The sequence below is a fragment of the Hibiscus syriacus genome, unplaced genomic scaffold (genome assembly GCF_006381635.1).
Source record: "Hibiscus syriacus cultivar Baekdansim isolate YM2019G1 unplaced genomic scaffold, ASM638163v2 tig00111720_pilon, whole genome shotgun sequence".
NCBI lineage: Eukaryota > Viridiplantae > Streptophyta > Magnoliopsida > Malvales > Malvaceae > Hibiscus > Hibiscus syriacus.
The window spans coordinates 1-20833 of record NW_024063163.1 but is presented as its reverse complement, the minus strand read 5'-3'; the positions used below and the strand labels follow the sequence as shown (position 1 = coordinate 20833).

Sequence of the window (20833 nt, the reverse complement as noted above, 5' to 3'; positions counted from 1 at the left end):
CCTGGAGTGGGGTACTTGGGGAGAAAGGTTCGGGCGTAGAATATTTTGCGACTCCCTTAAGTGCGGGCCGGAAGAAAACGAACGCCTTAAATAAATTAAGGGCGCAAGGCATGACGGTGCGATCATACCAGCACTAATGCACCGGATCCCATCAGAACTCCGCAGTTAAGCGTGCTTGGGCGAGAGTAGTACTAGGATGGGTGACCTCCTGGGAAGTCCTCGTGTTGCACCCCTCTTTTTCGGATTATTTTTTTTATTCTATCTCGAACACACGCACACGTACGTATTCCGCCTGCCTGGAGTGGGGTACTTGGGGAGAAAGGTTCGGGGCGTAGAATCCGAATTTTGCGACTCCCTTAGTGCGGGCCGGAAGAAAACGAACGCCTTAATAAATTAAGGGCGCAAGGCATGACGGGTGCGATCATACCAGCACTAATGCACCGGATCCCATCAGAACTCCGCAGTTAAGCGTGCTTGGGCGAGAGTAGTACTAGGATGGGTGACCTCCTGGGAAGTCCTCGTGTTGCACCCCTCTTTTTCGGATTATTTTCTTTTTATTCTATCTCGAACACACGCACACGTACGTATTCCGCCTGCCTGGAGTGGGGTACTTGGGGAGAAAGGTTCGGGCGTAGAATCCGAATTTTGCGACTCCCTTAGTGCGGGCCGGAAGAAAACGAACGCCTTAATAAATTAAGGGCGCAAGGCATGACGGGTGCGATCATACCAGCACTAATGCACCGGATCCCATCAGAACTCCGCAGTTAAGCGTGCTTGGGCGAGAGTAGTACTAGGATGGGTGACCTCCTGGGAAGTCCTCGTGTTGCACCCTCTTTTTCGGATTATTTTCTTTTTATTCTATCTCGAACACACGCACACGTACGTATTCCGCCTGCCTGGAGTGGGGTACTTGGGGAGAAAGGTTCGGGCGTAGAATCCGAATTTTGCGACTCCCTTAAGTGCGGGCCGGAAGAAAACGAACGCCTTAATAAATTAAGGGCGCAAGGCATGACGGGTGCGATCATACCAGCACTAATGCACCGGATCCCATCAGAACTCGCAGTTAAGCGTGCTTGGGCGAGAGTAGTACTAGGATGGGTGACCTCCTGGGAAGTCCTCGTGTTGCCCCTCTTTTTCGGATTATTTTCTTTTTATTCTATCTCGAACACACACGTACGTATTCCGCCTGCCTGGAGTGGGGTACTTGGGGAGAAAGGTTCGGGGCGTAGAATCCGAATTTTGCGACTCCCTTAGTGCGGGCCGGAAGAAAACGAACGCCTTAATAAATTAAGGGCGCAAGGCATGACGGGTGCGATCATACCAGCACTAATGCACCGGATCCCATCAGAACTCCGCAGTTAAGCGTGCTTGGGGAGAGTAGTACTAGGATGGGTGACCTCCTGGAAGTCCTCGTGTTGCACCCCTATTTTTCGGATTATTTCTTTTTATTCTATCTCGAAACACGCACACGTACGTATTCCGCCTGCCTGGAGTGGGGTACTTGGGGAGAAAGGTTCGGGCGTAGAATCCGAATTTTGCGACTCCTTAAGTGCGGGCCGAAGAAAACGAACGCCTTAATAAATTAAGGGCGCAAGGCATGACGGGTGCGATCATACCAGCACTAATGCACCGGATCCCATCAGAACTCCGCAGTTAAGCGTGCTTGGGCGAGAGTAGTACTAGGATGGGTGACCTCCTGGGAAGTCCTCGTGTTGCACCCCTCTTTTTCGGATTATTTCTTTTTATTCTATCTCGAACACACGCACACGTACGTATTCCGCCTGCCTGGAGTGGGGTACTTGGGGAGAAAGGTTCGGGGCGTAGAATCCGAATTTTGCGACTCCCTTAGTGCGGGCCGAAGAAAACGAACGCCTTAATAAATTAAGGGCGCAAGGCATGACGGGTGCGATCATACCAGCACTAATGCACCGGATCCCATCAGAACTCCGCAGTTAAGCGTGCTTGGGCGAGAGTAGTACTAGGATGGGTGACCTCCTGGGAAGTCCTCGTGTTGCACCCTTTTTTCGGATTATTTTCTTTTTATTCTATCTCGAACACACACGTACGTATTCCGCCTGCCTGGAGTGGGGTACTTGGGGAGAAAGGTTCGGGGCGTAGAATCGAATTTTGCGACTCCCTTAGTGCGGGCCGGAAGAAAACGAACGCCTTAATAAATTAAGGGCGCAAGGCATGACGGGTGCGATCATACCAGCACTAATGCACCGGATCCCATCAGAACTCCGCAGTTAAGCGTGCTTGGGCGAGAGTAGTACTAGGATGGGTGACCTCTGGGAAGTCCTCGTGTTGCACCCCTTTTTCGGATTATTTTCTTTTTATTCTATCTCGAACACACACACGTACGTATTCCGCCTGCCTGGAGTGGGGTACTTGGGGAGAAAGGTTCGGGCGTAGAATCCGAATTTTGCGACTCCCTTAGTGCGGGCCGGAAGAAAACGAACGCCTTAATAAATTAAGGGCGCAAGGCATGACGGGTGCGATCATACCAGCACTAATGCACCGGATCCCATCAGAACTCCGCAGTTAAGCGTGCTTGGGCGAGAGTAGTACTAGGATGGGTGACCTCCTGGGAAGTCCTCGTGTTGCACCCTTTTTTCGGATTATTTTCTTTTTATTCTATCTCGAACACACGCACACGTACGTATTCCGCCTGGAGTGGGGTACTTGGGGAGAAAGGTTCGGGGCGTAGAATCCGAATTTGCGACTCCCTTTAAGTGGGCCGGAAGAAAACGAACGCCTTAATAAATTAAGGGCGCAAGGCATGACGGGTGCGATCATACCAGCACTAATGCACCGGATCCCATCAGAACTCCGCAGTTAAGCGTGCTTGGGCGAGAGTAGTACTAGGATGGGTGACCTCCTGGGAAGTCCTCGTGTTGCACCCCTCTTTTTCGGATTATTTTCTTTATTCTATCTCGAACACACGCACACGTACGTATTCCGCCTGCCTGGAGTGGGGTACTTGGGGAGAAAGGTTCGGGCGTAGAATCCGAATTTTGCGACTCCCTTAGTGCGGGCCGGAAGAAAACGAACGCCTTAATAAATTAAGGGCGCAAGGCATGACGGGTGCGATCATACCAGCACTAATGCACCGGATCCCATCAGAACTCCGCAGTTAAGCGTGCTTGGGCGAGAGTAGTACTAGGATGGGTGACCTCCTGGGAAGTCCTCGTGTTGCACCCCTTTTTTCGGATTATTTTCTTTTTATTCTATCTCGAACACACGCACACGTACGTATTCGCCTGCCTGGAGTGGGGTACTTGGGGAGAAAGGTTCGGGCGTAGAATCCGAATTTTGCGACTCCCTTAGTGCGGGCCGGAAGAAAACGAACGCCTTAATAAATTAAGGCGCAAGGCATGACGGGTGCGATCATACCAGCACTAATGCACCGGATCCCATCAGAACTCCGCAGTTAAGCGTGCTTGGGCGAGAGTAGTACTAGGATGGGTGACCTCCTGGGAAGTCCTCGTGTTGCACCCCTCTTTTTCGGATTATTTTCTTTTATTCTATCTCGAACACACGCACGTACGTATTCCGCCTGCCTGGAGTGGGGTACTTGGGAGAAAGGTTCGGGGCGTAGAATCCGAATTTTGCGACTCCCTTAAGTGCGGGCCGGAAGAAAACGAACGCCTTAATAAATTAAGGGCGCAAGGCATGACGGGTGCGATCATACCAGCACTAATGCACCGGATCCCATCAGAACTCCGCAGTTAAGCGTGCTTGGGCGAGAGTAGTACTAGGATGGGTGACCTCCTGGGAAGTCCTCGTGTTGCACCCTTTTTCGGATTATTTCTTTTTATTCTATCTCGAACACACGCACACGTACGTATTCCGCCTGCCTGGAGTGGGGTACTTGGGGAGAAAGGTTCGGGCGTAGAATCCGAATTTTGCGACTCCCTTAGTGCGGGCGGAAGAAAACGAACGCCTTAATAAATTAAGGGCGCAAGGCATGACGGGTGCGATCATACCAGCACTAATGCACCGGATCCCATCAGAACTCCGCAGTTAAGCGTGCTTGGGCGGAGAGTACTAGGATGGGTGACCTCCTGGGAAGTCCTCGTGTTGCACCCCCTATTTTTCGGATTATTTTCTTTTTATTCTATCTCGAACACGCACACGTACGTATTCCGCCTGCCTGGAGTGGGGTACTTGGGGAGAAAGGTTCGGGCGTAGAATCCGAATTTTGCGACTCCCTTAAGTGCGGGCCGGAAGAAAACGAACGCCTTTAATAAATTAAGGGCGCAAGGCATGACGGGTGCGATCATACCAGCACTAATGCACCGGATCCCATCAGAACTCCGCAGTTAAGCGTGCTTGGGCGAGAGTAGTACTAGGATGGGTGACCTCCTGGGAAGTCCTCGTGTTGCACCCCTCTTTTTCGGATTATTTTCTTTTTATTCTATCTCGAACACACGCACACGTACGTATTCCGCCTGCCTGGAGTGGGGTACTTGGGGAGAAAGGTTCGGGGCGTAGAATCCGAATTTTGCGACTCCCTTAGTGCGGGCCGGAAGAAAACGAACGCCTTAATAAATTAAGGGCGCAAGGCATGACGGGTGCGATCATACCAGCACTAATGCACCGGATCCCATCAGAACTCCGCAGTTAAGCGTGCTTGGGCGAGAGTAGTACTAGGATGGGTGACCTCCTGGGAAGTCCTCGTGTTGCACCCCTCTTTTTCGGATTATTTTCTTTTATTCTATCTCGAACACACGCACACGTACGTATTCCGCCTGCCTGGAGTGGGGTACTTGGGAGAAAGGTTCGGGGCGTAGAATCCGAATTTTGCGACTCCCTTAGTGCGGGCCGGAAGAAAACGAACGCCTTAATAAATTAAGGGCGCAAGGCATGACGGGTGCGATCATACCAGCACTAATGCACCGGATCCCATCAGAACTCCGCAGTTAAGCGTGCTTGGGCGAGAGTAGTACTAGGATGGGTGACCTCCTGGGAAGTCCTCGTGTTGCACCCCTTTTTCGGATTATTTTCTTTTATTCTATCTCGAACACACGCACACGTACGTATTCCGCCTGCCTGGAGTGGGTACTTGGGGAGAAAGGTTCGGGGCGTAGAATCCGAATTTTGCGACTCCCTTAGTGCGGGCCGGAAGAAAACGAACGCCTTAATAAATTAAGGGCGCAAGGCATGACGGGTGCGATCATACCAGCACTAATGCACCGGATCCCATCAGAACTCCGCAGTTAAGCGTGCTTGGGCGAGAGTAGTACTAGGATGGGTGACCTCCTGGGAAGTCCTCGTGTTGCACCCCTATTTTTCGGATTATTTTCTTTTATTCTATCTCGAACACACACACGTACGTATTCCGCCTGCCTGGAGTGGGGTACTTGGGGAGAAAGGTTCGGGGTAGAATCCGAATTTTGCGACTCCCTTAAGTGCGGGCCGGAAGAAAACGAACGCCTTAAATAAATTAAGGGCGCAAGGCATGACGGGTGCGATCATACCAGCACTAATGCACCGGATCCCATCAGAACTCCGCAGTTAAGCGTGCTTGGGCGAGAGTAGTACTAGGATGGGTGACCTCCTGGGAAGTCCTCGTGTTGCACCCCTTTTTCGGATTATTTTCTTTTTATTCTATCTCGAACACACGCACACGTACGTATTCCGCCGCCTGGAGTGGGGTACTTGGGGAGAAAGGTTCGGGGCGTAGAATCCGAATTTTGCGACTCCCTTAGTGCGGGCCGGAAGAAAACGAACGCCTTAATAAATTAAGGGCGCAAGGCATGACGGGTGCGATCATACCAGCACTAATGCACCGGATCCCATCAGAACTCCGCAGTTAAGCGTGCTTGGGCGAGAGTAGTACTAGGATGGGTGACCTCCTGGGAAGTCCTCGTGTTGCACCCCTTTTTTCGGATTATTTTCTTTTTATTCTATCTCGAACACACGCACACGTACGTATTCCGCCTGCCTGGAGTGGGGTACTTGGGGAGAAAGGTTCGGGGCGTAGAATCCGAATTTGCGACTCCCTTAAGTGCGGGCGGAAGAAAACGAACGCCTTAATAAATTAAGGGCGCAAGGCATGACGGGTGCGATCATACCAGCACTAATGCACCGGATCCCATCAGAACTCCGCAGTTAAGCGTGCTTGGGCGAGAGTAGTACTAGGATGGGTGACCTCCTGGGAAGTCCTCGTGTTGCACCCTCTTTTTCGGATTATTTTCTTTTTATTCTATCGAACACACGCACGTACGTATTCCGCCTGCCTGGAGTGGGGTACTTGGGGAGAAAGGTTCGGGCGTAGAATCCGAATTTTGCGCCTTAAGTGCTGGCCGAAGAAAACGAACGCCTTAAATAAATTAAGGGCGCAAGGCATGACGGGTGCGATCATACCAGCACTAATGCACCGGATCCCATCAGAACTCCGCAGTTAAGCGTGCTTGGGCGAGAGTAGTACTAGGATGGGTGACCTCCTGGGAAGTCCTCGTGTTGCACCCTCTTTTTCGGATTATTTTCTTTTTATTCTATCTCGAACACACGCACACGTACGTATTCCGCCTGCCTGGAGTGGGGTACTTGGGGAGAAAGGTTCGGGGCGTAGAATCGAATTTTCGACTCCCTTAAGTGGGGCCGGAAGAAAACGAACGCCTTAAATAAATTAAGGGCGCAAGGCATGACGGGTGCGATCATACCAGCACTAATGCACCGGATCCCATCAGAACTTCGCAGTTAAGCGTGCTTGGGCGAGAGTAGTACTAGGATGGGTGACCTCCTGGGAAGTCCTCGTGTTGCACCCCTATTTTTCGGATTATTTTTTTTTATTCTATCTCGAACACGCACACGTACGTATTCCGCCTGCCTGGAGTGGGGTACTTGGGGAGAAAGGTTCGGGGCGTAGAATCCGAATTTTGCGACTCCCTTAAGTGCGGGCCGGAAGAAAACGAACGCCTTAATAAATTAAGGGCGCAAGGCATGACGGGTGCGATCATACCAGCACTAATGCACCGGATCCCATCAGAACTCCGCAGTTAAGCGTGCTTGGGCGAGAGTAGTACTAGGATGGGTGACCTCCTGGGAAGTCCTCGTGTTGCACCCTATTTTTTCGGATTATTTTTTTTATTCTATCTCGAACACACGTACGTATTCCGCCTGCCTGGAGTGGGGTACTTGGGGAGAAAGGTTCGGGGCGTAGAATCCGAATTTTGCGACTCCCTTAGTGCGGGGAAGAAAACGAACGCCTTAAATAAATTAAGGGCGCAAGGCATGACGGGTGCGATCATACCAGCACTAATGCACCGGATCCCATCAGAACTCCGCAGTTAAGCGTGCTTGGGCGAGAGTAGTACTAGGATGGGTGACCTGGGAAGTCCTCGTGTTGCACCCCTTTTTTCGGATTATTTTCTTTTATTCTATCTCGAACACACGCACACGTACGTATTCCGCCTGCCTGGAGTGGGGTACTTGGGAGAAAGGTTCGGGGCGTAGAATCCGAATTTTGCGACTCCCTTAGTGCGGGCCGGAAGAAACGAACGCCTTAATAAATTAAGGGCGCAAGGCATGACGGGTGCGATCATACCAGCACTAATGCACCGGATCCCATCAGAACTCCGCAGTTAAGCGTGCTTGGGCGAGAGTAGTACTAGGATGGGTGACCTCCTGGGAAGTCCTCGTGTTGCACCCCTCTTTTTCGGATTATTTCTTTTTATTCTATCTCGAACACACGCACACGTACGTATTCCGCCTGCCTGGAGTGGGGTACTTGGGGAGAAAGGTTCGGGCGTAGAATCCGAATTTTGCGACTCCCTTAGTGCGGGCCGGAAGAAAACGAACGCCTTAAATAAATTAAGGGCGCAAGGCATGACGGGTGCGATCATACCAGCACTAATGCACCGGATCCCATCAGAACTCGCAGTTAAGCGTGCTTGGGCGAGAGTAGTACTAGGATGGGTGACCTCCTGGGAAGTCCTCGTGTTGCACCCTCTTTTTCGGATTATTTTCTTTTTATTCTATCTCGAACACACGCACACGTACGTATTCCGCCTGCCTGGAGTGGGGTACTTGGGGAGAAAGGTTCGGGGCGTAGAATCCAAATTTTGCGACTCCCTTTAGTGCGGGCCGGAAGAAAACGAACGCCTTAATAAATTAAGGGCGCAAGGCATGACGGGTGCGATCATACCAGCACTAATGCACCGGATCCCATCAGAACTCCGCAGTTAAGCGTGCTTGGGCGAGAGTAGTACTAGGATGGGTGACCTCCTGGGAAGTCCTCGTGTTGCATCCCTCTTTTTCGGATTATTTTCTTTTTATTCTATCTCGAACACACGCACACGTACGTATTCCGCCTGCCTGGAGTGGGGTACTTGGGGAGAAAGGTTCGGGGCGTAGAATCCGAATTTTGCGACTCCCTTAGTGCGGGCCGGAAGAAAACGAACGCCTTTAATAAATTAAGGGCGCAAGGCATGACGGGTGCGATCATACCAGCACTAATGCACCGGATCCCATCAGAACTCCGCAGTTAAGCGTGCTTGGGCGAGAGTAGTACTAGGATGGGTGACCTCCTGGGAAGTCCTCGTGTTGCACCCCTTTTTTCGGATTATTTTCTTTTTATTCTATCTCGAACACACGCACACGTACGTATTCCGCCTGCCTGGAGTGGGGTACTTGGGGAGAAAGGTTCGGGGCGTAGAATCCGAATTTTGCGACTCCCTTAGTGCGGGCCGGAAGAAAACGAACGCCTTAATAAATTAAGGGCGCAAGGCATGACGGGTGCGATCATACCAGCACTAATGCACCGGATCCCATCAGAACTCCGCAGTTAAGCGTGCTTGGGCGAGAGTAGTACTAGGATGGGTGACCTCCTGGGAAGTCCTCGTGTTGCACCCCCTTTTTCGGATTATTTTCTTTTTATTCTATCTCGAACACACACACGTACGTATTCCGCCTGCCTGGAGTGGGGTACTTGGGGAGAAAGGTTCGGGCGTAGAATCGAATTTTGCGACTCCCTTAGTGGGGCCGGAAGAAAACGAACGCCTTAAAAATTAAGGGCGCAAGGCATGACGGGTGCGATCATACCAGCACTAATGCACCGGATCCCATCAGAACTCCGCAGTTAAGCGTGCTTGGGCGAGAGTAGTACTAGGATGGGTGACCTCCTGGGAAGTCCTCGTGTTGCACCCCTTTTTCGGATTATTTTCTTTTTATTCTATCTCGAACACACGCACACGTACGTATTCCGCCTGCCTGGAGTGGGGTACTTGGGGAGAAAGGTTCGGGGCGTAGAATCGGAATTTTGCGACTCCCTTAAGTGCGGGCCGGAAGAAAACGAACGCCTTAATAAATTAAGGGCGCAAGGCATGACGGGTGCGATCATACCAGCACTAATGCACCGGATCCCATCAGAACTCCGCAGTTAAGCGTGCTTGGGCGAGAGTAGTACTAGGATGGGTGACCTCTGGGAAGTCCTCGTGTTGCACCCCTTTTTCGGATTATTTTCTTTTTATTCTATCTCGAACACACGCACACGTACGTATTCCGCCTGCCTGGAGTGGGGTACTTGGGGAGAAAGGTTCGGGGCGTAGAATCCGAATTTTGCGACTCCCTTAAGTGCGGGCCGGAAGAAAACGAACGCCTTAATAAATTAAGGGCGCAAGGCATGACGGGTGCGATCATACCAGCACTAATGCACCGGATCCCATCAGAACTCCGCAGTTAAGCGTGCTTGGGCGAGAGTAGTACTAGGATGGGTGACCTCCTGGGAAGTCCTCGTGTTGCACCCTCTTTTTCGGATTATTTTCTTTTTATTCTATCTCGAACACACGCACACGTACGTATTCCGCCTGCCTGGAGTGGGGTACTTGGGGAGAAAGGTTCGGGGCGTAGAATCCGAATTTTGCGACTCCCTTTAGTGCGGGCCGGAAGAAAACGAACGCCTTAATAAATTAAGGGCGCAAGGCATGACGGGTGCGATCATACCAGCACTAATGCACCGGATCCCATCAGAACTCCGCAGTTAAGCGTGCTTGGGCGAGAGTAGTACTAGGATGGGTGACCTCCTGGGAAGTCCTCGTGTTGCACCCCTCTTTTTTCGGATTATTTTCTTTTTATTCTATCTCGAACACACACGTACGTATTCCGCCTGCCTGGAGTGGGGTACTTGGGGAGAAAGGTTCGGGGCGTAGAATCCGAATTTTGCGACTCCCTTAAGTGCGGGCCGGAAGAAAACGAACGCCTTAATAAATTAAGGGCGCAAGGCATGACGGGTGCGATCATACCAGCACTAATGCACCGGATCCCATCAGAACTCCGCAGTTAAGCGTGCTTGGGCGAGAGTAGTACTAGGATGGGTGACCTCCTGGGAAGTCCTCGTGTTGCACCCTCTTTTTCGGATTATTTTCTTTTATTCTATCTCGAACACACGCACACGTACGTATTCCGCCTGCCTGGAGTGGGGTACTTGGGGAGAAAGGTTCGGGGCGTAGAATCCGAATTTTGCGACTCCCTTAAGTGCGGGCCGGAAGAAAACGAACGCCTTAATAAATTAAGGGCGCAAGGCATGACGGGTGCGATCATACCAGCACTAATGCACCGGATCCCATCAGAACTCCGCAGTTAAGCGTGCTTGGGCGAGAGTAGTACTAGGATGGGTGACCTCCTGGGAAGTCCTCGTGTTGCACCCCTATTTTTCGGATTATTTTCTTTTATTCTATCTCGAACACACGCACACGTACGTATTCCGCCTGCCTGGAGTGGGGTACTTGGGGAGAAAGGTTCGGGGCGTAGAATCCGAATTTTGCGACTCCTTAAGTGCGGGCCGAAGAAAACGAACGCCTTAAATAAATTAAGGGCGCAAGGCATGACGGGTGCGATCATACCAGCACTAATGCACCGGATCCCATCAGAACTCCGCAGTTAAGCGTGCTTGGGCGAGAGTAGTACTAGGATGGGTGACCTCCTGGGAAGTCCTCGTGTTGCACCCCTCTTTTTCGGATTATTTTCTTTTTATTCTATCTCGAACACACGCACACGTACGTATTCCGCCTGCCTGGAGTGGGGTACTTGGGGAGAAAGGTTCGGGGCGTAGAATCCGAATTTTGCGACTCCCTTAAGTGCGGGCCGGAAGAAAACGAACGCCTTAATAAATTAAGGGCGCAAGGCATGACGGGTGCGATCATACCAGCACTAATGCACCGGATCCCATCAGAACTCCGCAGTTAAGCGTGCTTGGGCGAGAGTAGTACTAGGATGGGTGACCTCCTGGGAAGTCCTCGTGTTGCACCCCTCTTTTTCGGATTATTTTCTTTTTATTCTATCTCGAACACACGCACACGTACGTATTCCGCCTGCCTGGGTGGGGTACTTGGGGAGAAAGGTTCGGGGCGTAGAATCCGAATTTTGCGACTCCCTTAAGTGGGCCGGAAGAAAACGAACGCCTTAATAAATTAAGGGCGCAAGGCATGACGGGTGCGATCATACCAGCACTAATGCACCGGATCCCATCAGAACTCCGCAGTTAAGCGTGCTTGGGCGAGAGTAGTACTAGGATGGGTGACCTCCTGGGAAGTCCTCGTGTTGCACCCTCTTTTTCGGATTATTTTCTTTTTATTCTATCTCGAACACACCACACGTACGTATTCCGCCTGCCTGGAGTGGGGTACTTGGGAGAAAGGTTCGGGGCGTAGAATCCGAATTTTGCGACTCCCTTAAGTGCGGGCCGGAAGAAAACGAACGCCTTAATAAATTAAGGGCGCAAGGCATGACGGGTGCGATCATACCAGCACTAATGCACCGGATCCCATCAGAACTCCGCAGTTAAGCGTGCTTGGGCGGAGTAGTACTAGGATGGGTGACCTCCTGGGAAGTCCTCGTGTTGCACCCTCTTTTTCGGATTATTTTTTTATTCTATCTCGAACACACGCACACGTACGTATTCCGCCTGCCTGGAGTGGGGTACTTGGGGAGAAAGGTTCGGGGCGTAGAATCCGAATTTTGCGACTCCCTTAAGTGCGGGCCGGAAGAAAACGAACGCCTTAAATAAATTAAGGGCGCAAGGCATGACGGGTGCGATCATACCAGCACTAATGCACCGGATCCCATCAGAACTCCGCAGTTAAGCGTGCTTGGGCGAGAGTAGTACTAGGATGGGTGACCTCCTGGGAAGTCCTCGTGTTGCACCCCTCTTTTTCGGATTATTTTCTTTTTATTCTATATCGAACACACGCACACGTACGTATTCCGCCTGCCTGGAGTGGGGTACTTGGGGAGAAAGGTTCGGGGCGTAGAATCGAATTTTGCGACTCCCTTAAGTGCGGGCCTAAGAAAACGAACGCCTTAATAAATTAAGGGCGCAAGGCATGACGGGTGCGATCATACCAGCACTAATGCACCGGATCCCATCAGAACTCCGCAGTTAAGCGTGCTTGGGCGAGAGTAGTACTAGGATGGGTGACCTCCTGGGAAGTCCTCGTGTTGCACACCTCTTTTTCGGATTATTTTCTTTTTATTCTATCTCGAACACACGCACACGTACGTATTCCGCCTGCTGGAGTGGGGTACTTGGGGAGAAAGGTTCGGGGCGTAGAATCCGAATTTTGCGACTCCCTTTAGTTCGGGCCGGAAGAAAACGAACGCCTTTAATAAATTAAGGGCGCAAGGCATGACGGGTGCGATCATACCAGCACTAATGCACCGGATCCCATCAGAACTCCGCAGTTAAGCGTGCTTGGGCGAGAGTAGTACTAGGATGGGTGACCTCCTGGGAAGTCCTCGTGTTGCACCCTCTTTTTCGGATTATTTTCTTTTTATTCTATCTCGAACACACGCACACGTACGTATTCCGCCTGCCTGGAGTGGGGTACTTGGGGAGAAAGGTTCGGGGCGTAGAATCCGAATTTTGCGACTCCCTTAAGTGCGGGCCGGAAGAAAACGAACGCCTTAATAAATTAAGGGCGCAAGGCATGACGGGTGCGATCATACCAGCACTAATGCACCGGATCCCATCAGAACTCCGCAGTTAAGCGTGCTTGGGCGAGAGTAGTACTAGGATGGGTGACCTCCTGGGAAGTCCTCGTGTTGCACCCTCTTTTTCGGATTATTTCTTTTTATTCTATCTCGAACACACAACGTACGTATTCCGCCTGCCTGGAGTGGGGTACTTGGGGAGAAAGGTTCGGGGCGTAGAATCCGAATTTTGCGACTCCCTTAGTGCGGGCCGGAAGAAAACGAACGCCTTAAATAAATTAAGGGCGCAAGGCATGACGGGTGCGATCATACCAGCACTAATGCACCGGATCCCATCAGAACTCCGCAGTTAAGCGTGCTTGGGCGAGAGTAGTACTAGGATGGGTGACCTCCTGGGAAGTCCTCGTGTTGCACCCCTCTTTTTGGATTATTTCTTTTTATTCTATCTCGAAACACGCACGTACGTATTCCGCCTGCCTGGAGTGGGGTACTTGGGGAGAAAGGTTCGGGGTAGAATCCGAATTTTGCGACTCCCTTAGTGCGGGCCGGAAGAAAACGAACGCCTTAATAAATTAAGGGCGCAAGGCATGACGGGTGCGATCATACCAGCACTAATGCACCGGATCCCATCAGAACTCCGCAGTTAAGCGTGCTTGGGCGAGAGTAGTACTAGGATGGGTGACCTCCTGGGAAGTCCTCGTGTTGACCCCTCTTTTTCGGATTATTTCTTTTATTCTATCTCGAACACACGCACACGTACGTATTCGCCTGCCTGGAGTGGGGTACTTGGGGAGAAAGGTTCGGGCGTAGAATGAATTTTGCGACTCCCTTTAAGTGCGGGCCGGAAGAAAACGAACGCCTTAATAAATTAAGGGCGCAAGGCATGACGGGTGCGATCATACCAGCACTAATGCACCGGATCCATCAGAACTCCGCAGTTAAGCGTGCTTGGGCGAGAGTAGTACTAGGATGGGTGACCTCCTGGGAAGTCCTCGTGTTGCACCCTCTTTTTCGGATTATTTTCTTTTTATTCTATCTCGAACACACGCACACGTACGTATTCCGCCTGCCTGGAGTGGGGTACTTGGGGGAAAGGTTCGGGCGTAGAATCCGAATTTTGCGACTCCCTTAAGTGCGGGCCGGAAGAAAACGAACGCCTTAAATAAATTAAGGGCGCAAGGCATGACGGGTGCGATCATACCAGCACTAATGCACCGGATCCCATCAGAACTCCGCAGTTAAGCGTGCTTGGGCGAGAGTAGTACTAGGATGGGTGACCTCCTGGGAAGTCCTCGTGTTGCACCCATTTTTCGGATTATTTTCTTTTTATTCTATCTCGAACACACGCACACGTACGTATTCCGCCTGCCTGGAGTGGGGTACTTGGGGAGAAAGGTTCGGGGCGTAGAATCCGAATTTTGCGACTCCCTTAGTGCGGGCCGGAAGAAAACGAACGCCTTTAAATAAATTAAGGGCGCAAGGCATGACGGGTGCGATCATACCAGCACTAATGCACCGGATCCCATCAGATCTTCGCAGTTAAGCGTGCTTGGGCGAGAGTAGTACTAGGATGGGTGGCCTCCTGGGAAGTCCTCGTGTTGCACCCATCTTTTCGGATTATTTTCTTTTTATTCTATATCGAACACACACACGTACGTATTCCGCATGCCTGGAGTGGGGTACTTGGGGAGAAAGGTTCGGGGCGTAGAATCCGAATTTTGTGACTCCCTTTAGTGCGGGCCGGAAGAAAACGAACGCCTTTAATAAATTAAGGGCGCAAGGCATGACGGGTGCGATCATACCAGCACTAATGCACCGGATCCCATCAGAACTCCGCAGTTAAGCGTGCTTGGGCGAGAGTAGTACTAGGATGGGTGACCTCCTGGGAAGTCCTCGTGTTGCACCCCTCTTTTTCGGATTATTTTCTTTTTATTCTATCTCGAACACACGCACACGTACGTATTCCGCCTGCTGGAGTGGGGTACTTGGGGAGAAAGGTTCGGGGCGTAGAATCCGAATTTTGCGACTCCCTTAAGTGCGGGCCGGAAGAAAACAACGCCTTAATAAATTAAGGGCGCAAGGCATGACGGGTGCGATCATACCAGCACTAATGCACCGGATCCCATCAGAACTCCGCAGTTAAGCGTGCTTGGGCGAGAGTAGTACTAGGATGGGTGACTCTGGGAAGTCCTCGTGTTGCACCCCTCTTTTTCGGATTATTTTCTTTTTATTCTATCTCGAACACACACGTACGTATTCCGCCTGCCTGGAGTGGGTACTTGGGGAGAAAGGTTCGGGGCGTAGAATCCGAATTTTGCGACTCCCTTAGTGCGGGCCGGAAGAAAACGAACGCCTTAATAAATTAAGGCGCAAGGCATGACGGTGCGATCATACCAGCACTAATGCACCGGATCCATCAGAACTCCGCAGTTAAGCGTGCTTGGGCGAGAGTAGTACTAGGATGGGTGACCTCCTGGGAAGTCCTGTGTGCACCCTCTTTTTCGGATTATTTTCTTTTATTCTATCTCGAACACACGCACACGTACGTATTCCGCCTGCCTGGAGTGGGGTACTTGGGGAGAAAGGTTCGGGGCGTAGAATCCGAATTTTGCGACTCCCTTAGTGCGGGCCGGAAGAAAAACGAACGCCTTAAATAAATTAAGGGCGCAAGGCATGACGGGTGCGATCATACCAGCACTAATGCACCGGATCCCATCAGAACTCCGCAGTTAAGCGTGCTTGGGCGAGAGTAGTACTAGGATGGGTGACCTCCTGGGAAGTCCTCGTGTTGCACCCCTTTTTCGGATTATTTTCTTTTATTCTATCTCGAACACACACACGTACGTATTCGCCGCCTGGAGTGGGGTACTTGGGGAGAAAGGTTCGGGGCGTAGAATCCGAATTTTGGACTCCCTTAAGTGCGGGCCGGAAGAAAACGAACGCCTTAATAAATTAAGGGCGCAAGGCATGACGGGTGCGATCATACCACACTAATGCACCGGATCCCATCAGAACTCCGCAGTTAAGCGTGCTTGGGCGAGAGAGTACTAGGATGGGTGACCTCCTGGGAAGTCCTCGTGTTGCACCCCTCTTTTTCGGATTATTTTCTTTTTATTCTATCTCGAACACACGCACACGTACGTATTCCGCCTGCCTGGAGTGGGGTACTTGGGGAGAAAGGTTCGGGCGTAGAATCCGAATTTTACGACTCCCTTAAGTGCGGGCCGGAAGAAAACGAACGCCTTAAAAAATTAAGGGCGCAAGGCATGACGGGTGCGATCATACCAGCACTAATGCACCGGATCCCATCAGAACTCCGCAGTTAAGCGTGCTTGGGCGAGAGTAGTACTAGGATGGGTGATCCTGGGAAGTCCTCGTGTTGCACCCCTTTTTTCGGATTATTTTCTTTTATCTATCTCGAACACACACGTACGTATTCCGCCTGCCTGGAGTGGGGTACTTGGGGAGAAAGGTTCGGGCGTAGAATGAATTTTGCGACTCCCTTAAGTGTGGGCCGAAGAAAACGAACGCCTTAAATAAATTAAGGCGCAAGGCATGACGGTGCGATCATACCAGCACTAATGCACCGGATCCCATCAGAACTCCGCAGTTAAGCGTGCTTGGGCGAGAGTAGTACTAGGATGGGTGACCTCTGGGAAGTCCTCGTGTTGCACCCTCTTTTTCGGATTATTTTCTTTTTATTCTATCTCGAACACACGCACACGTACGTATTCCGCCTGCCTGGAGTGGGGTACTTGGGGAGAAAGGTTCGGGGCGTAGAATCCGAATTTTGCGACTCCCTTAGTGCGGGCCGGAAGAAAACGAACGCCTTTAATAAATTAAGGGCGCAAGGCATGACGGGTGCGATCATACCAGCACTAATGCACCGGATCCCATCAGAACTCCGCAGTTAAGCGTGCTTGGGCGAGAGTAGTACTAGGATGGGTGACCTCCTGGGAAGTCCTCGTGTTGCACCCTTTTTCGGATTATTTTCTTTTATTCTATCTCGAACACACGCACACGTACGTATTCCGCCTGCCTGGAGTGGGGTACTTGGGGAGAAAGGTTCGGGCGTAGAATATGAATTTTGCGACTCCCTTAGTGTGGCCGGAAGAAAACGAACGCCTTAATAAATTAAGGGCGCAAGGCATGACGGGTGCGATCATACCAGCACTAATGCACCGGATCCCATCAGAACTCCGCAGTTAAGCGTGCTTGGGCGAGAGTAGTACTAGGATGGGTGACCTCCTGGGAAGTCCTCGTGTTGCACCCCTCTTTTTCGGATTATTTCTTTTTATTCTATCTCGAACACACAACACGTACGTATTCCGCGCTGCTGGAGTGGGGTACTTGGGGAGAAAGGTTCGGCGTAGAATCCGAATTTTGCGACTCCCTTAAGGCGGGCCGGAAGAACAAACGCCTTAAATAAATTAAGGGCGCAAGGCATGACGGGTGCGATCATACCAGCACTAATGCACCGGATCCCATCAGAACTCCGCAGTTAAGCGTGCTTGGGCGAGAGTAGTACTAGGATGGGTGACCTCCTGGGAAGTCCTCGTGTTGCACCCTTTTTTCGGATTATTTTCTTTTTATTCTATCTCGAACACACGCACACGTACGTATTCCGCCTGCCTGGAGTGGGGTACTTGGGGAGAAAGGTTCGGGGCGTAGAATCCGAATTTTGCGACTCCCTTAGTGCGGGCCGGAAGAAACGAACGCCTTAAATAAATTAAGGGCGCAAGGCATGACGGGTGCGATCATACCAGCACTAATGCACGGATCCCATCAGAACTCCGCAGTTAAGCGTGCTTGGGCGAGAGTAGTACTAGGATGGGTGACCTCCTGGAAGTCCTCGTGTTGCACCCCTCTTTTTCGGATTATTTCTTTTTATTCTATCTCGAACACACGCACACGTACGTATTCCGCCTGCCTGGAGTGGGGTACTTGGGAGAAAGGTTCGGGGCGTAGAATCCGAATTTTGCGACTCCCTTAAGTGCGGGCCGGAAGAAACGAACGCCTTAAATAAATTAAGGGCGCAAGGCATGACGGGTGCGATCATACCAGCACTAATGCACCGGATCCCATCAGAACTCCGCAGTTAAGCGTGCTTGGGCGAGAGTAGAGGATGGTGACTCTGGAAGTCCTCGTGTTGCACCCTCTTTTTCGGATTATTTTCTTTTTATTCTATCTCGAACACACGCACACGTACGTATTCCGCCTGCCTGGAGTGGGGTACTTGGGGAGAAAGGTTCGGGGCGTAGAATCCGAATTTTGACTCCCTTAGTGCGGGCCGGAAGAAAACGAACGCCTTAATAAATTAAGGGCGCAAGGCATGACGGGTGCGATCATCTAATGCACCGGATCCCATCAGACTCCGCAGTTAAGCGTGCTTGGGCGAGAGTAGTACTAGGATGGGTGACCTCTGGGAAGTCCTCGTGTTGCACCTCTTTTTCGATTATTTCTTTTTATTCTATCTCGAACACGCACAGTACGTATTCCGCTGCCTGGAGTGGGGTACTTGGGGAGAAAGGTTCGGGGCGTAGAATGATTTTGCGACTCCCTTAGTGCGGGCCGGAAGGAAGAAAACGAACGCCTTTAATAAATTAAGGGCGCAAGGCATGAGGGTGCGATCATACCAGCACTAAGCAGGATCCATCAGAACTCCGCAGTTAAGCGTGCTTGGGCGAGAGTAGTACTAGGATGGGTGACCTCCTGGGAAGTCCTCGTGTTGCACCCTCTTTTCGGATTATTTTCTTTTTATTCTATCTCGAACACACGCACACGTACGTATTCCGCCATGCTGGAGTGGGGTACTTGGGGAGAAAGGTTCGGGGGTAGAATCCGAATTTTGCGACTCCCTTAAGTGCGGGCCGGAAGAAAACGAACGCCTAAATAAATTAAGGGCGCAAGGCATGACGGGTGCGATCATACCAGCACTAATGCACCGGATCCCATCAGAACTCCGCAGTTAAGCGTGCTTGGGCGAGAGTAGTACTAGGATGGGTGACCTCCTGGGAAGTCCTCGTGTTGCACCTCTTTTTCGGATTATTTTCTTTTTATTCTATCTCGAACACACGCACACGTACGTATTCCGCCTGCCTGGAGTGGGGTACTTGGGGAGAAAGGTTCGGGGTAGAATGAATTTTACGACTCCCTTAAGTGGGCCGTAGAAAACGAACGCCTTAATAAATTAAGGGCGCAAGGCATGACGGGTGCGATCATACCAGCACTAATGCACGGATCCATCAGAACTCCGCAGTTAAGCGTGCTGGGCGAGAGTAGTACTAGGATGGGTGACCTCCTGGAAGTCCTGTGCACCTCTTTTTCGGATTATTTCTTTTTATTCTATCTCGAACACACGCACACGTACGTATTCCGCCTGCCTGGAGTGGGGTACTTGGGGAGAAAGGTTCGGGGCGTAGAATCCGAATTTTGCGACTCCCTTTAGTGCGGGCCGGAAGAAAACGAACGCCTTTAATAAATTAAGGGCGCAAGGCATGACGGGTGCGATCATACCAGCACTAATGCACCGGATCCATCAGAACTCCGCAGTTAAGCGTGCTTGGGCGGAGTAGTACTAGGATGGGTGACCTCCTGGGAAGTCCTCGTGTGCACCCCTCTTTTTCGGATTATTTTCTTTTTATTCTATCTCGAACACACGCACACGTACGTATTCGCCTGCCTGGAGTGGGGTACTTGGGGAGAAAGGTTCGGGGCGTAGAATCCGAATTTTGCGACTCCCTTAGTGCGGGCGGAAGAAAACGAACGCCTTAATAAATTAAGGGCGCAAGGCATGACGGGTGCGATCATACCAGCACTAATGCACCGGATCCCATCAGAAATCCGCAGTTAAGCGTGCTTGGGCGAGAGTAGTACTAGGATGGGTGACCCTGGAAGTCCGTGTTGCACCCTCTTTTTCGGATTATTTTCTTTTTATTCTATCTCGAACACACGCACACGTACGTATTCCGCTGCCTGGAGTGGGGTACTTGGGGAGAAAGGTTCGGGGCGTAGAAATCCGAATTTTGCGACTCCCTTTAGTGCGGGCGGAAGAAAACGAACGCCTTAATAAATTAAGGGCGCAAGGCATGACGGGTGCGATCATACCAGCACTAATGCACCGGATCCCATCAGAACTCCGCAGTTAAGCGTGCTTGGGCGAGAGTAGTACTAGGATGGGTGACTCCTGGGAAGTCCTCGTGTTGCACCCCTCTTTTTCGGATTATTTCTTTTTATTCTATCTCGAAAACACGCACACGTACGTATTCCGCATGCCTGGAGTGGGGTACTTGGGGAGAAAGGTTCGGGGCGTAGAATCCGAATTTGCGACTCCCTTTAGTGCGGGCCGGAAGAAAACGAACGCCTTTAATAAATTAAGGGCGCAAGGCATGACGGGTGCGATCATACCAGCACTAATGACCGGATCCATCAGAACTCCGCAGTTAAGCGTGCTTGGGCGAGAGTAGTACTAGGATGGTGACCTCCTGGGAAGTCCTCGTGTTGCACCCTCTTTTTCGGATTATTTTTTTTATTCTATCTCGAACACACGCACAGTACGTATTCCGCATGCCTGGAGTGGGGTACTTGGGAGAAAGGTTCGGGGTCGTAGAATCCGAATTTTGCGACTCCCTTAAGTGCGGGGCGGAAGAAAACGAACGCCTTTAATAAATTAAGGGCGCAAGGCATGACGGGTGCGATCATACCAGCACTAATGCACCGGATCCCATCAGAACTCCGCAGTAAGCGTGCTTGGGGGCGAGAGTAGTACTAGGATGGGTGACCTCCTGGGAAGTCCTCGTGTTGCACCCTCTTTTTTCGGATTATTTTCTTTATTCTATCTCGAACACACGCACACGTACGTATTCGCCTGCCTGGAGTGGGGTACTTGGGGAGAAAGGTT

The 20833-nt window shown here is 51.2% G+C and overlaps 67 non-coding genes and 3 pseudogenes across 67 annotated transcripts; all 70 read left to right on the top strand.

Annotated features, from left to right (window-relative positions):
- The first annotated feature begins 114 nt into the window (after positions 1-114).
- Positions 115-233, top strand: LOC120168659. The gene has a single exon (XR_005520448.1). It is a non-coding gene; the product is annotated as a 5S ribosomal RNA (ribosomal RNA).
- Positions 234-413: 180 nt separating this feature from the next.
- On the top strand, positions 414-532 carry LOC120168535. The gene has a single exon (XR_005520331.1). It is a non-coding gene; the product is annotated as a 5S ribosomal RNA (ribosomal RNA).
- A 181-nt stretch (positions 533-713) lies between these two features.
- LOC120168562 lies at positions 714-832 on the top strand. The gene has a single exon (XR_005520356.1). It is a non-coding gene; the product is annotated as a 5S ribosomal RNA (ribosomal RNA).
- Positions 833-1013: 181 nt separating this feature from the next.
- LOC120168752 lies at positions 1014-1131 on the top strand. Its single transcript, XR_005520536.1, has one exon. It is a non-coding gene; the product is annotated as a 5S ribosomal RNA (ribosomal RNA).
- Positions 1132-1307: 176 nt separating this feature from the next.
- LOC120168769 lies at positions 1308-1424 on the top strand. The gene has a single exon (XR_005520552.1). It is a non-coding gene; the product is annotated as a 5S ribosomal RNA (ribosomal RNA).
- Positions 1425-1602: 178 nt separating this feature from the next.
- LOC120168523 lies at positions 1603-1721 on the top strand. Its single transcript, XR_005520319.1, has one exon. It is a non-coding gene; the product is annotated as a 5S ribosomal RNA (ribosomal RNA).
- Positions 1722-1901: 180 nt separating this feature from the next.
- On the top strand, positions 1902-2020 carry LOC120168561. Its single transcript, XR_005520355.1, has one exon. It is a non-coding gene; the product is annotated as a 5S ribosomal RNA (ribosomal RNA).
- A 175-nt stretch (positions 2021-2195) lies between these two features.
- LOC120168679 lies at positions 2196-2313 on the top strand. Its single transcript, XR_005520467.1, has one exon. It is a non-coding gene; the product is annotated as a 5S ribosomal RNA (ribosomal RNA).
- A 177-nt stretch (positions 2314-2490) lies between these two features.
- On the top strand, positions 2491-2609 carry LOC120168559. The gene has a single exon (XR_005520353.1). It is a non-coding gene; the product is annotated as a 5S ribosomal RNA (ribosomal RNA).
- Positions 2610-2784: 175 nt separating this feature from the next.
- LOC120168510 lies at positions 2785-2903 on the top strand. Its single transcript, XR_005520308.1, has one exon. It is a non-coding gene; the product is annotated as a 5S ribosomal RNA (ribosomal RNA).
- A 179-nt stretch (positions 2904-3082) lies between these two features.
- Positions 3083-3201, top strand: LOC120168499. Its single transcript, XR_005520297.1, has one exon. It is a non-coding gene; the product is annotated as a 5S ribosomal RNA (ribosomal RNA).
- Positions 3202-3379: 178 nt separating this feature from the next.
- LOC120168487 lies at positions 3380-3498 on the top strand. The gene has a single exon (XR_005520286.1). It is a non-coding gene; the product is annotated as a 5S ribosomal RNA (ribosomal RNA).
- Positions 3499-3677: 179 nt separating this feature from the next.
- On the top strand, positions 3678-3796 carry LOC120168558. Its single transcript, XR_005520352.1, has one exon. It is a non-coding gene; the product is annotated as a 5S ribosomal RNA (ribosomal RNA).
- Positions 3797-3972: 176 nt separating this feature from the next.
- LOC120168704 lies at positions 3973-4089 on the top strand. The gene has a single exon (XR_005520490.1). It is a non-coding gene; the product is annotated as a 5S ribosomal RNA (ribosomal RNA).
- Positions 4090-4271: 182 nt separating this feature from the next.
- LOC120168475 lies at positions 4272-4390 on the top strand. The gene has a single exon (XR_005520275.1). It is a non-coding gene; the product is annotated as a 5S ribosomal RNA (ribosomal RNA).
- A 182-nt stretch (positions 4391-4572) lies between these two features.
- Positions 4573-4691, top strand: LOC120168464. Its single transcript, XR_005520264.1, has one exon. It is a non-coding gene; the product is annotated as a 5S ribosomal RNA (ribosomal RNA).
- Positions 4692-4871: 180 nt separating this feature from the next.
- On the top strand, positions 4872-4990 carry LOC120168452. The gene has a single exon (XR_005520253.1). It is a non-coding gene; the product is annotated as a 5S ribosomal RNA (ribosomal RNA).
- A 178-nt stretch (positions 4991-5168) lies between these two features.
- LOC120168440 lies at positions 5169-5287 on the top strand. Its single transcript, XR_005520242.1, has one exon. It is a non-coding gene; the product is annotated as a 5S ribosomal RNA (ribosomal RNA).
- Positions 5288-5466: 179 nt separating this feature from the next.
- On the top strand, positions 5467-5585 carry LOC120168427. The gene has a single exon (XR_005520230.1). It is a non-coding gene; the product is annotated as a 5S ribosomal RNA (ribosomal RNA).
- Positions 5586-5764: 179 nt separating this feature from the next.
- On the top strand, positions 5765-5883 carry LOC120168416. Its single transcript, XR_005520219.1, has one exon. It is a non-coding gene; the product is annotated as a 5S ribosomal RNA (ribosomal RNA).
- Positions 5884-6063: 180 nt separating this feature from the next.
- Positions 6064-6182, top strand: LOC120168557. Its single transcript, XR_005520351.1, has one exon. It is a non-coding gene; the product is annotated as a 5S ribosomal RNA (ribosomal RNA).
- Positions 6183-6355: 173 nt separating this feature from the next.
- On the top strand, positions 6356-6474 carry LOC120168556. The gene has a single exon (XR_005520350.1). It is a non-coding gene; the product is annotated as a 5S ribosomal RNA (ribosomal RNA).
- A 180-nt stretch (positions 6475-6654) lies between these two features.
- On the top strand, positions 6655-6773 carry LOC120168654. The gene has a single exon (XR_005520444.1). It is a non-coding gene; the product is annotated as a 5S ribosomal RNA (ribosomal RNA).
- Positions 6774-6953: 180 nt separating this feature from the next.
- Positions 6954-7072, top strand: LOC120168554. Its single transcript, XR_005520349.1, has one exon. It is a non-coding gene; the product is annotated as a 5S ribosomal RNA (ribosomal RNA).
- Positions 7073-7244: 172 nt separating this feature from the next.
- On the top strand, positions 7245-7360 carry LOC120168705. Its single transcript, XR_005520491.1, has one exon. It is a non-coding gene; the product is annotated as a 5S ribosomal RNA (ribosomal RNA).
- A 178-nt stretch (positions 7361-7538) lies between these two features.
- On the top strand, positions 7539-7657 carry LOC120168404. Its single transcript, XR_005520208.1, has one exon. It is a non-coding gene; the product is annotated as a 5S ribosomal RNA (ribosomal RNA).
- Positions 7658-7838: 181 nt separating this feature from the next.
- LOC120168721 lies at positions 7839-7956 on the top strand. The gene has a single exon (XR_005520507.1). It is a non-coding gene; the product is annotated as a 5S ribosomal RNA (ribosomal RNA).
- Positions 7957-8138: 182 nt separating this feature from the next.
- Positions 8139-8257, top strand: LOC120168645. The gene has a single exon (XR_005520435.1). It is a non-coding gene; the product is annotated as a 5S ribosomal RNA (ribosomal RNA).
- Positions 8258-8440: 183 nt separating this feature from the next.
- LOC120168392 lies at positions 8441-8559 on the top strand. Its single transcript, XR_005520197.1, has one exon. It is a non-coding gene; the product is annotated as a 5S ribosomal RNA (ribosomal RNA).
- A 181-nt stretch (positions 8560-8740) lies between these two features.
- On the top strand, positions 8741-8859 carry LOC120168380. Its single transcript, XR_005520186.1, has one exon. It is a non-coding gene; the product is annotated as a 5S ribosomal RNA (ribosomal RNA).
- Positions 8860-9034: 175 nt separating this feature from the next.
- Positions 9035-9153, top strand: LOC120168369. The gene has a single exon (XR_005520175.1). It is a non-coding gene; the product is annotated as a 5S ribosomal RNA (ribosomal RNA).
- A 181-nt stretch (positions 9154-9334) lies between these two features.
- Positions 9335-9452, top strand: LOC120168678. Its single transcript, XR_005520466.1, has one exon. It is a non-coding gene; the product is annotated as a 5S ribosomal RNA (ribosomal RNA).
- Positions 9453-9633: 181 nt separating this feature from the next.
- LOC120168552 lies at positions 9634-9752 on the top strand. Its single transcript, XR_005520347.1, has one exon. It is a non-coding gene; the product is annotated as a 5S ribosomal RNA (ribosomal RNA).
- Positions 9753-9934: 182 nt separating this feature from the next.
- LOC120168356 lies at positions 9935-10053 on the top strand. Its single transcript, XR_005520164.1, has one exon. It is a non-coding gene; the product is annotated as a 5S ribosomal RNA (ribosomal RNA).
- A 180-nt stretch (positions 10054-10233) lies between these two features.
- LOC120168551 lies at positions 10234-10352 on the top strand. Its single transcript, XR_005520346.1, has one exon. It is a non-coding gene; the product is annotated as a 5S ribosomal RNA (ribosomal RNA).
- Positions 10353-10533: 181 nt separating this feature from the next.
- On the top strand, positions 10534-10652 carry LOC120168344. Its single transcript, XR_005520153.1, has one exon. It is a non-coding gene; the product is annotated as a 5S ribosomal RNA (ribosomal RNA).
- Positions 10653-10833: 181 nt separating this feature from the next.
- Positions 10834-10952, top strand: LOC120168332. Its single transcript, XR_005520142.1, has one exon. It is a non-coding gene; the product is annotated as a 5S ribosomal RNA (ribosomal RNA).
- A 183-nt stretch (positions 10953-11135) lies between these two features.
- LOC120168321 lies at positions 11136-11254 on the top strand. Its single transcript, XR_005520131.1, has one exon. It is a non-coding gene; the product is annotated as a 5S ribosomal RNA (ribosomal RNA).
- Positions 11255-11434: 180 nt separating this feature from the next.
- Positions 11435-11553, top strand: LOC120168550. Its single transcript, XR_005520345.1, has one exon. It is a non-coding gene; the product is annotated as a 5S ribosomal RNA (ribosomal RNA).
- A 180-nt stretch (positions 11554-11733) lies between these two features.
- LOC120168683 lies at positions 11734-11851 on the top strand. The gene has a single exon (XR_005520470.1). It is a non-coding gene; the product is annotated as a 5S ribosomal RNA (ribosomal RNA).
- Positions 11852-12031: 180 nt separating this feature from the next.
- Positions 12032-12150, top strand: LOC120168789. The gene has a single exon (XR_005520570.1). It is a non-coding gene; the product is annotated as a 5S ribosomal RNA (ribosomal RNA).
- Positions 12151-12331: 181 nt separating this feature from the next.
- LOC120168653 lies at positions 12332-12450 on the top strand. The gene has a single exon (XR_005520443.1). It is a non-coding gene; the product is annotated as a 5S ribosomal RNA (ribosomal RNA).
- Positions 12451-12633: 183 nt separating this feature from the next.
- LOC120168549 lies at positions 12634-12752 on the top strand. Its single transcript, XR_005520344.1, has one exon. It is a non-coding gene; the product is annotated as a 5S ribosomal RNA (ribosomal RNA).
- Positions 12753-12934: 182 nt separating this feature from the next.
- LOC120168548 lies at positions 12935-13053 on the top strand. The gene has a single exon (XR_005520343.1). It is a non-coding gene; the product is annotated as a 5S ribosomal RNA (ribosomal RNA).
- A 178-nt stretch (positions 13054-13231) lies between these two features.
- LOC120168670 lies at positions 13232-13350 on the top strand. The gene has a single exon (XR_005520459.1). It is a non-coding gene; the product is annotated as a 5S ribosomal RNA (ribosomal RNA).
- Positions 13351-13525: 175 nt separating this feature from the next.
- On the top strand, positions 13526-13644 carry LOC120168709. The gene has a single exon (XR_005520495.1). It is a non-coding gene; the product is annotated as a 5S ribosomal RNA (ribosomal RNA).
- A 177-nt stretch (positions 13645-13821) lies between these two features.
- On the top strand, positions 13822-13939 carry LOC120168697. Its single transcript, XR_005520484.1, has one exon. It is a non-coding gene; the product is annotated as a 5S ribosomal RNA (ribosomal RNA).
- A 181-nt stretch (positions 13940-14120) lies between these two features.
- Positions 14121-14239, top strand: LOC120168643. Its single transcript, XR_005520433.1, has one exon. It is a non-coding gene; the product is annotated as a 5S ribosomal RNA (ribosomal RNA).
- Positions 14240-14421: 182 nt separating this feature from the next.
- Positions 14422-14540, top strand: LOC120168692. Its single transcript, XR_005520479.1, has one exon. It is a non-coding gene; the product is annotated as a 5S ribosomal RNA (ribosomal RNA).
- A 181-nt stretch (positions 14541-14721) lies between these two features.
- On the top strand, positions 14722-14840 carry LOC120168553. Its single transcript, XR_005520348.1, has one exon. It is a non-coding gene; the product is annotated as a 5S ribosomal RNA (ribosomal RNA).
- A 181-nt stretch (positions 14841-15021) lies between these two features.
- Positions 15022-15138, top strand: LOC120168722. Its single transcript, XR_005520508.1, has one exon. It is a non-coding gene; the product is annotated as a 5S ribosomal RNA (ribosomal RNA).
- A 175-nt stretch (positions 15139-15313) lies between these two features.
- Positions 15314-15429, top strand: LOC120168814. Its single transcript, XR_005520594.1, has one exon. It is a non-coding gene; the product is annotated as a 5S ribosomal RNA (ribosomal RNA).
- A 182-nt stretch (positions 15430-15611) lies between these two features.
- LOC120168434 lies at positions 15612-15730 on the top strand. The gene has a single exon (XR_005520236.1). It is a non-coding gene; the product is annotated as a 5S ribosomal RNA (ribosomal RNA).
- Positions 15731-15905: 175 nt separating this feature from the next.
- LOC120168754 lies at positions 15906-16022 on the top strand. The gene has a single exon (XR_005520538.1). It is a non-coding gene; the product is annotated as a 5S ribosomal RNA (ribosomal RNA).
- A 182-nt stretch (positions 16023-16204) lies between these two features.
- LOC120168725 lies at positions 16205-16321 on the top strand. The gene has a single exon (XR_005520510.1). It is a non-coding gene; the product is annotated as a 5S ribosomal RNA (ribosomal RNA).
- A 171-nt stretch (positions 16322-16492) lies between these two features.
- On the top strand, positions 16493-16610 carry LOC120168719. The gene has a single exon (XR_005520505.1). It is a non-coding gene; the product is annotated as a 5S ribosomal RNA (ribosomal RNA).
- A 182-nt stretch (positions 16611-16792) lies between these two features.
- On the top strand, positions 16793-16911 carry LOC120168546. Its single transcript, XR_005520341.1, has one exon. It is a non-coding gene; the product is annotated as a 5S ribosomal RNA (ribosomal RNA).
- Positions 16912-17087: 176 nt separating this feature from the next.
- On the top strand, positions 17088-17206 carry LOC120168314. Its single transcript, XR_005520125.1, has one exon. It is a non-coding gene; the product is annotated as a 5S ribosomal RNA (ribosomal RNA).
- Positions 17207-17383: 177 nt separating this feature from the next.
- Positions 17384-17502, top strand: LOC120168545. Its single transcript, XR_005520340.1, has one exon. It is a non-coding gene; the product is annotated as a 5S ribosomal RNA (ribosomal RNA).
- A 180-nt stretch (positions 17503-17682) lies between these two features.
- Positions 17683-17799, top strand: LOC120168738. Its single transcript, XR_005520523.1, has one exon. It is a non-coding gene; the product is annotated as a 5S ribosomal RNA (ribosomal RNA).
- Positions 17800-17980: 181 nt separating this feature from the next.
- LOC120168826 lies at positions 17981-18091 on the top strand (annotated as a pseudogene).
- Positions 18092-18270: 179 nt separating this feature from the next.
- On the top strand, positions 18271-18380 carry LOC120168832 (annotated as a pseudogene).
- Positions 18381-18555: 175 nt separating this feature from the next.
- On the top strand, positions 18556-18670 carry LOC120168819. The gene has a single exon (XR_005520599.1). It is a non-coding gene; the product is annotated as a 5S ribosomal RNA (ribosomal RNA).
- Positions 18671-18850: 180 nt separating this feature from the next.
- On the top strand, positions 18851-18969 carry LOC120168649. The gene has a single exon (XR_005520439.1). It is a non-coding gene; the product is annotated as a 5S ribosomal RNA (ribosomal RNA).
- A 174-nt stretch (positions 18970-19143) lies between these two features.
- LOC120168833 lies at positions 19144-19254 on the top strand (annotated as a pseudogene).
- A 181-nt stretch (positions 19255-19435) lies between these two features.
- Positions 19436-19551, top strand: LOC120168803. Its single transcript, XR_005520584.1, has one exon. It is a non-coding gene; the product is annotated as a 5S ribosomal RNA (ribosomal RNA).
- Positions 19552-19731: 180 nt separating this feature from the next.
- On the top strand, positions 19732-19845 carry LOC120168812. The gene has a single exon (XR_005520592.1). It is a non-coding gene; the product is annotated as a 5S ribosomal RNA (ribosomal RNA).
- Positions 19846-20026: 181 nt separating this feature from the next.
- LOC120168687 lies at positions 20027-20144 on the top strand. The gene has a single exon (XR_005520474.1). It is a non-coding gene; the product is annotated as a 5S ribosomal RNA (ribosomal RNA).
- Positions 20145-20326: 182 nt separating this feature from the next.
- LOC120168817 lies at positions 20327-20442 on the top strand. The gene has a single exon (XR_005520597.1). It is a non-coding gene; the product is annotated as a 5S ribosomal RNA (ribosomal RNA).
- A 180-nt stretch (positions 20443-20622) lies between these two features.
- LOC120168748 lies at positions 20623-20742 on the top strand. The gene has a single exon (XR_005520532.1). It is a non-coding gene; the product is annotated as a 5S ribosomal RNA (ribosomal RNA).
- The last annotated feature ends 91 nt before the right edge of the window (positions 20743-20833 follow it).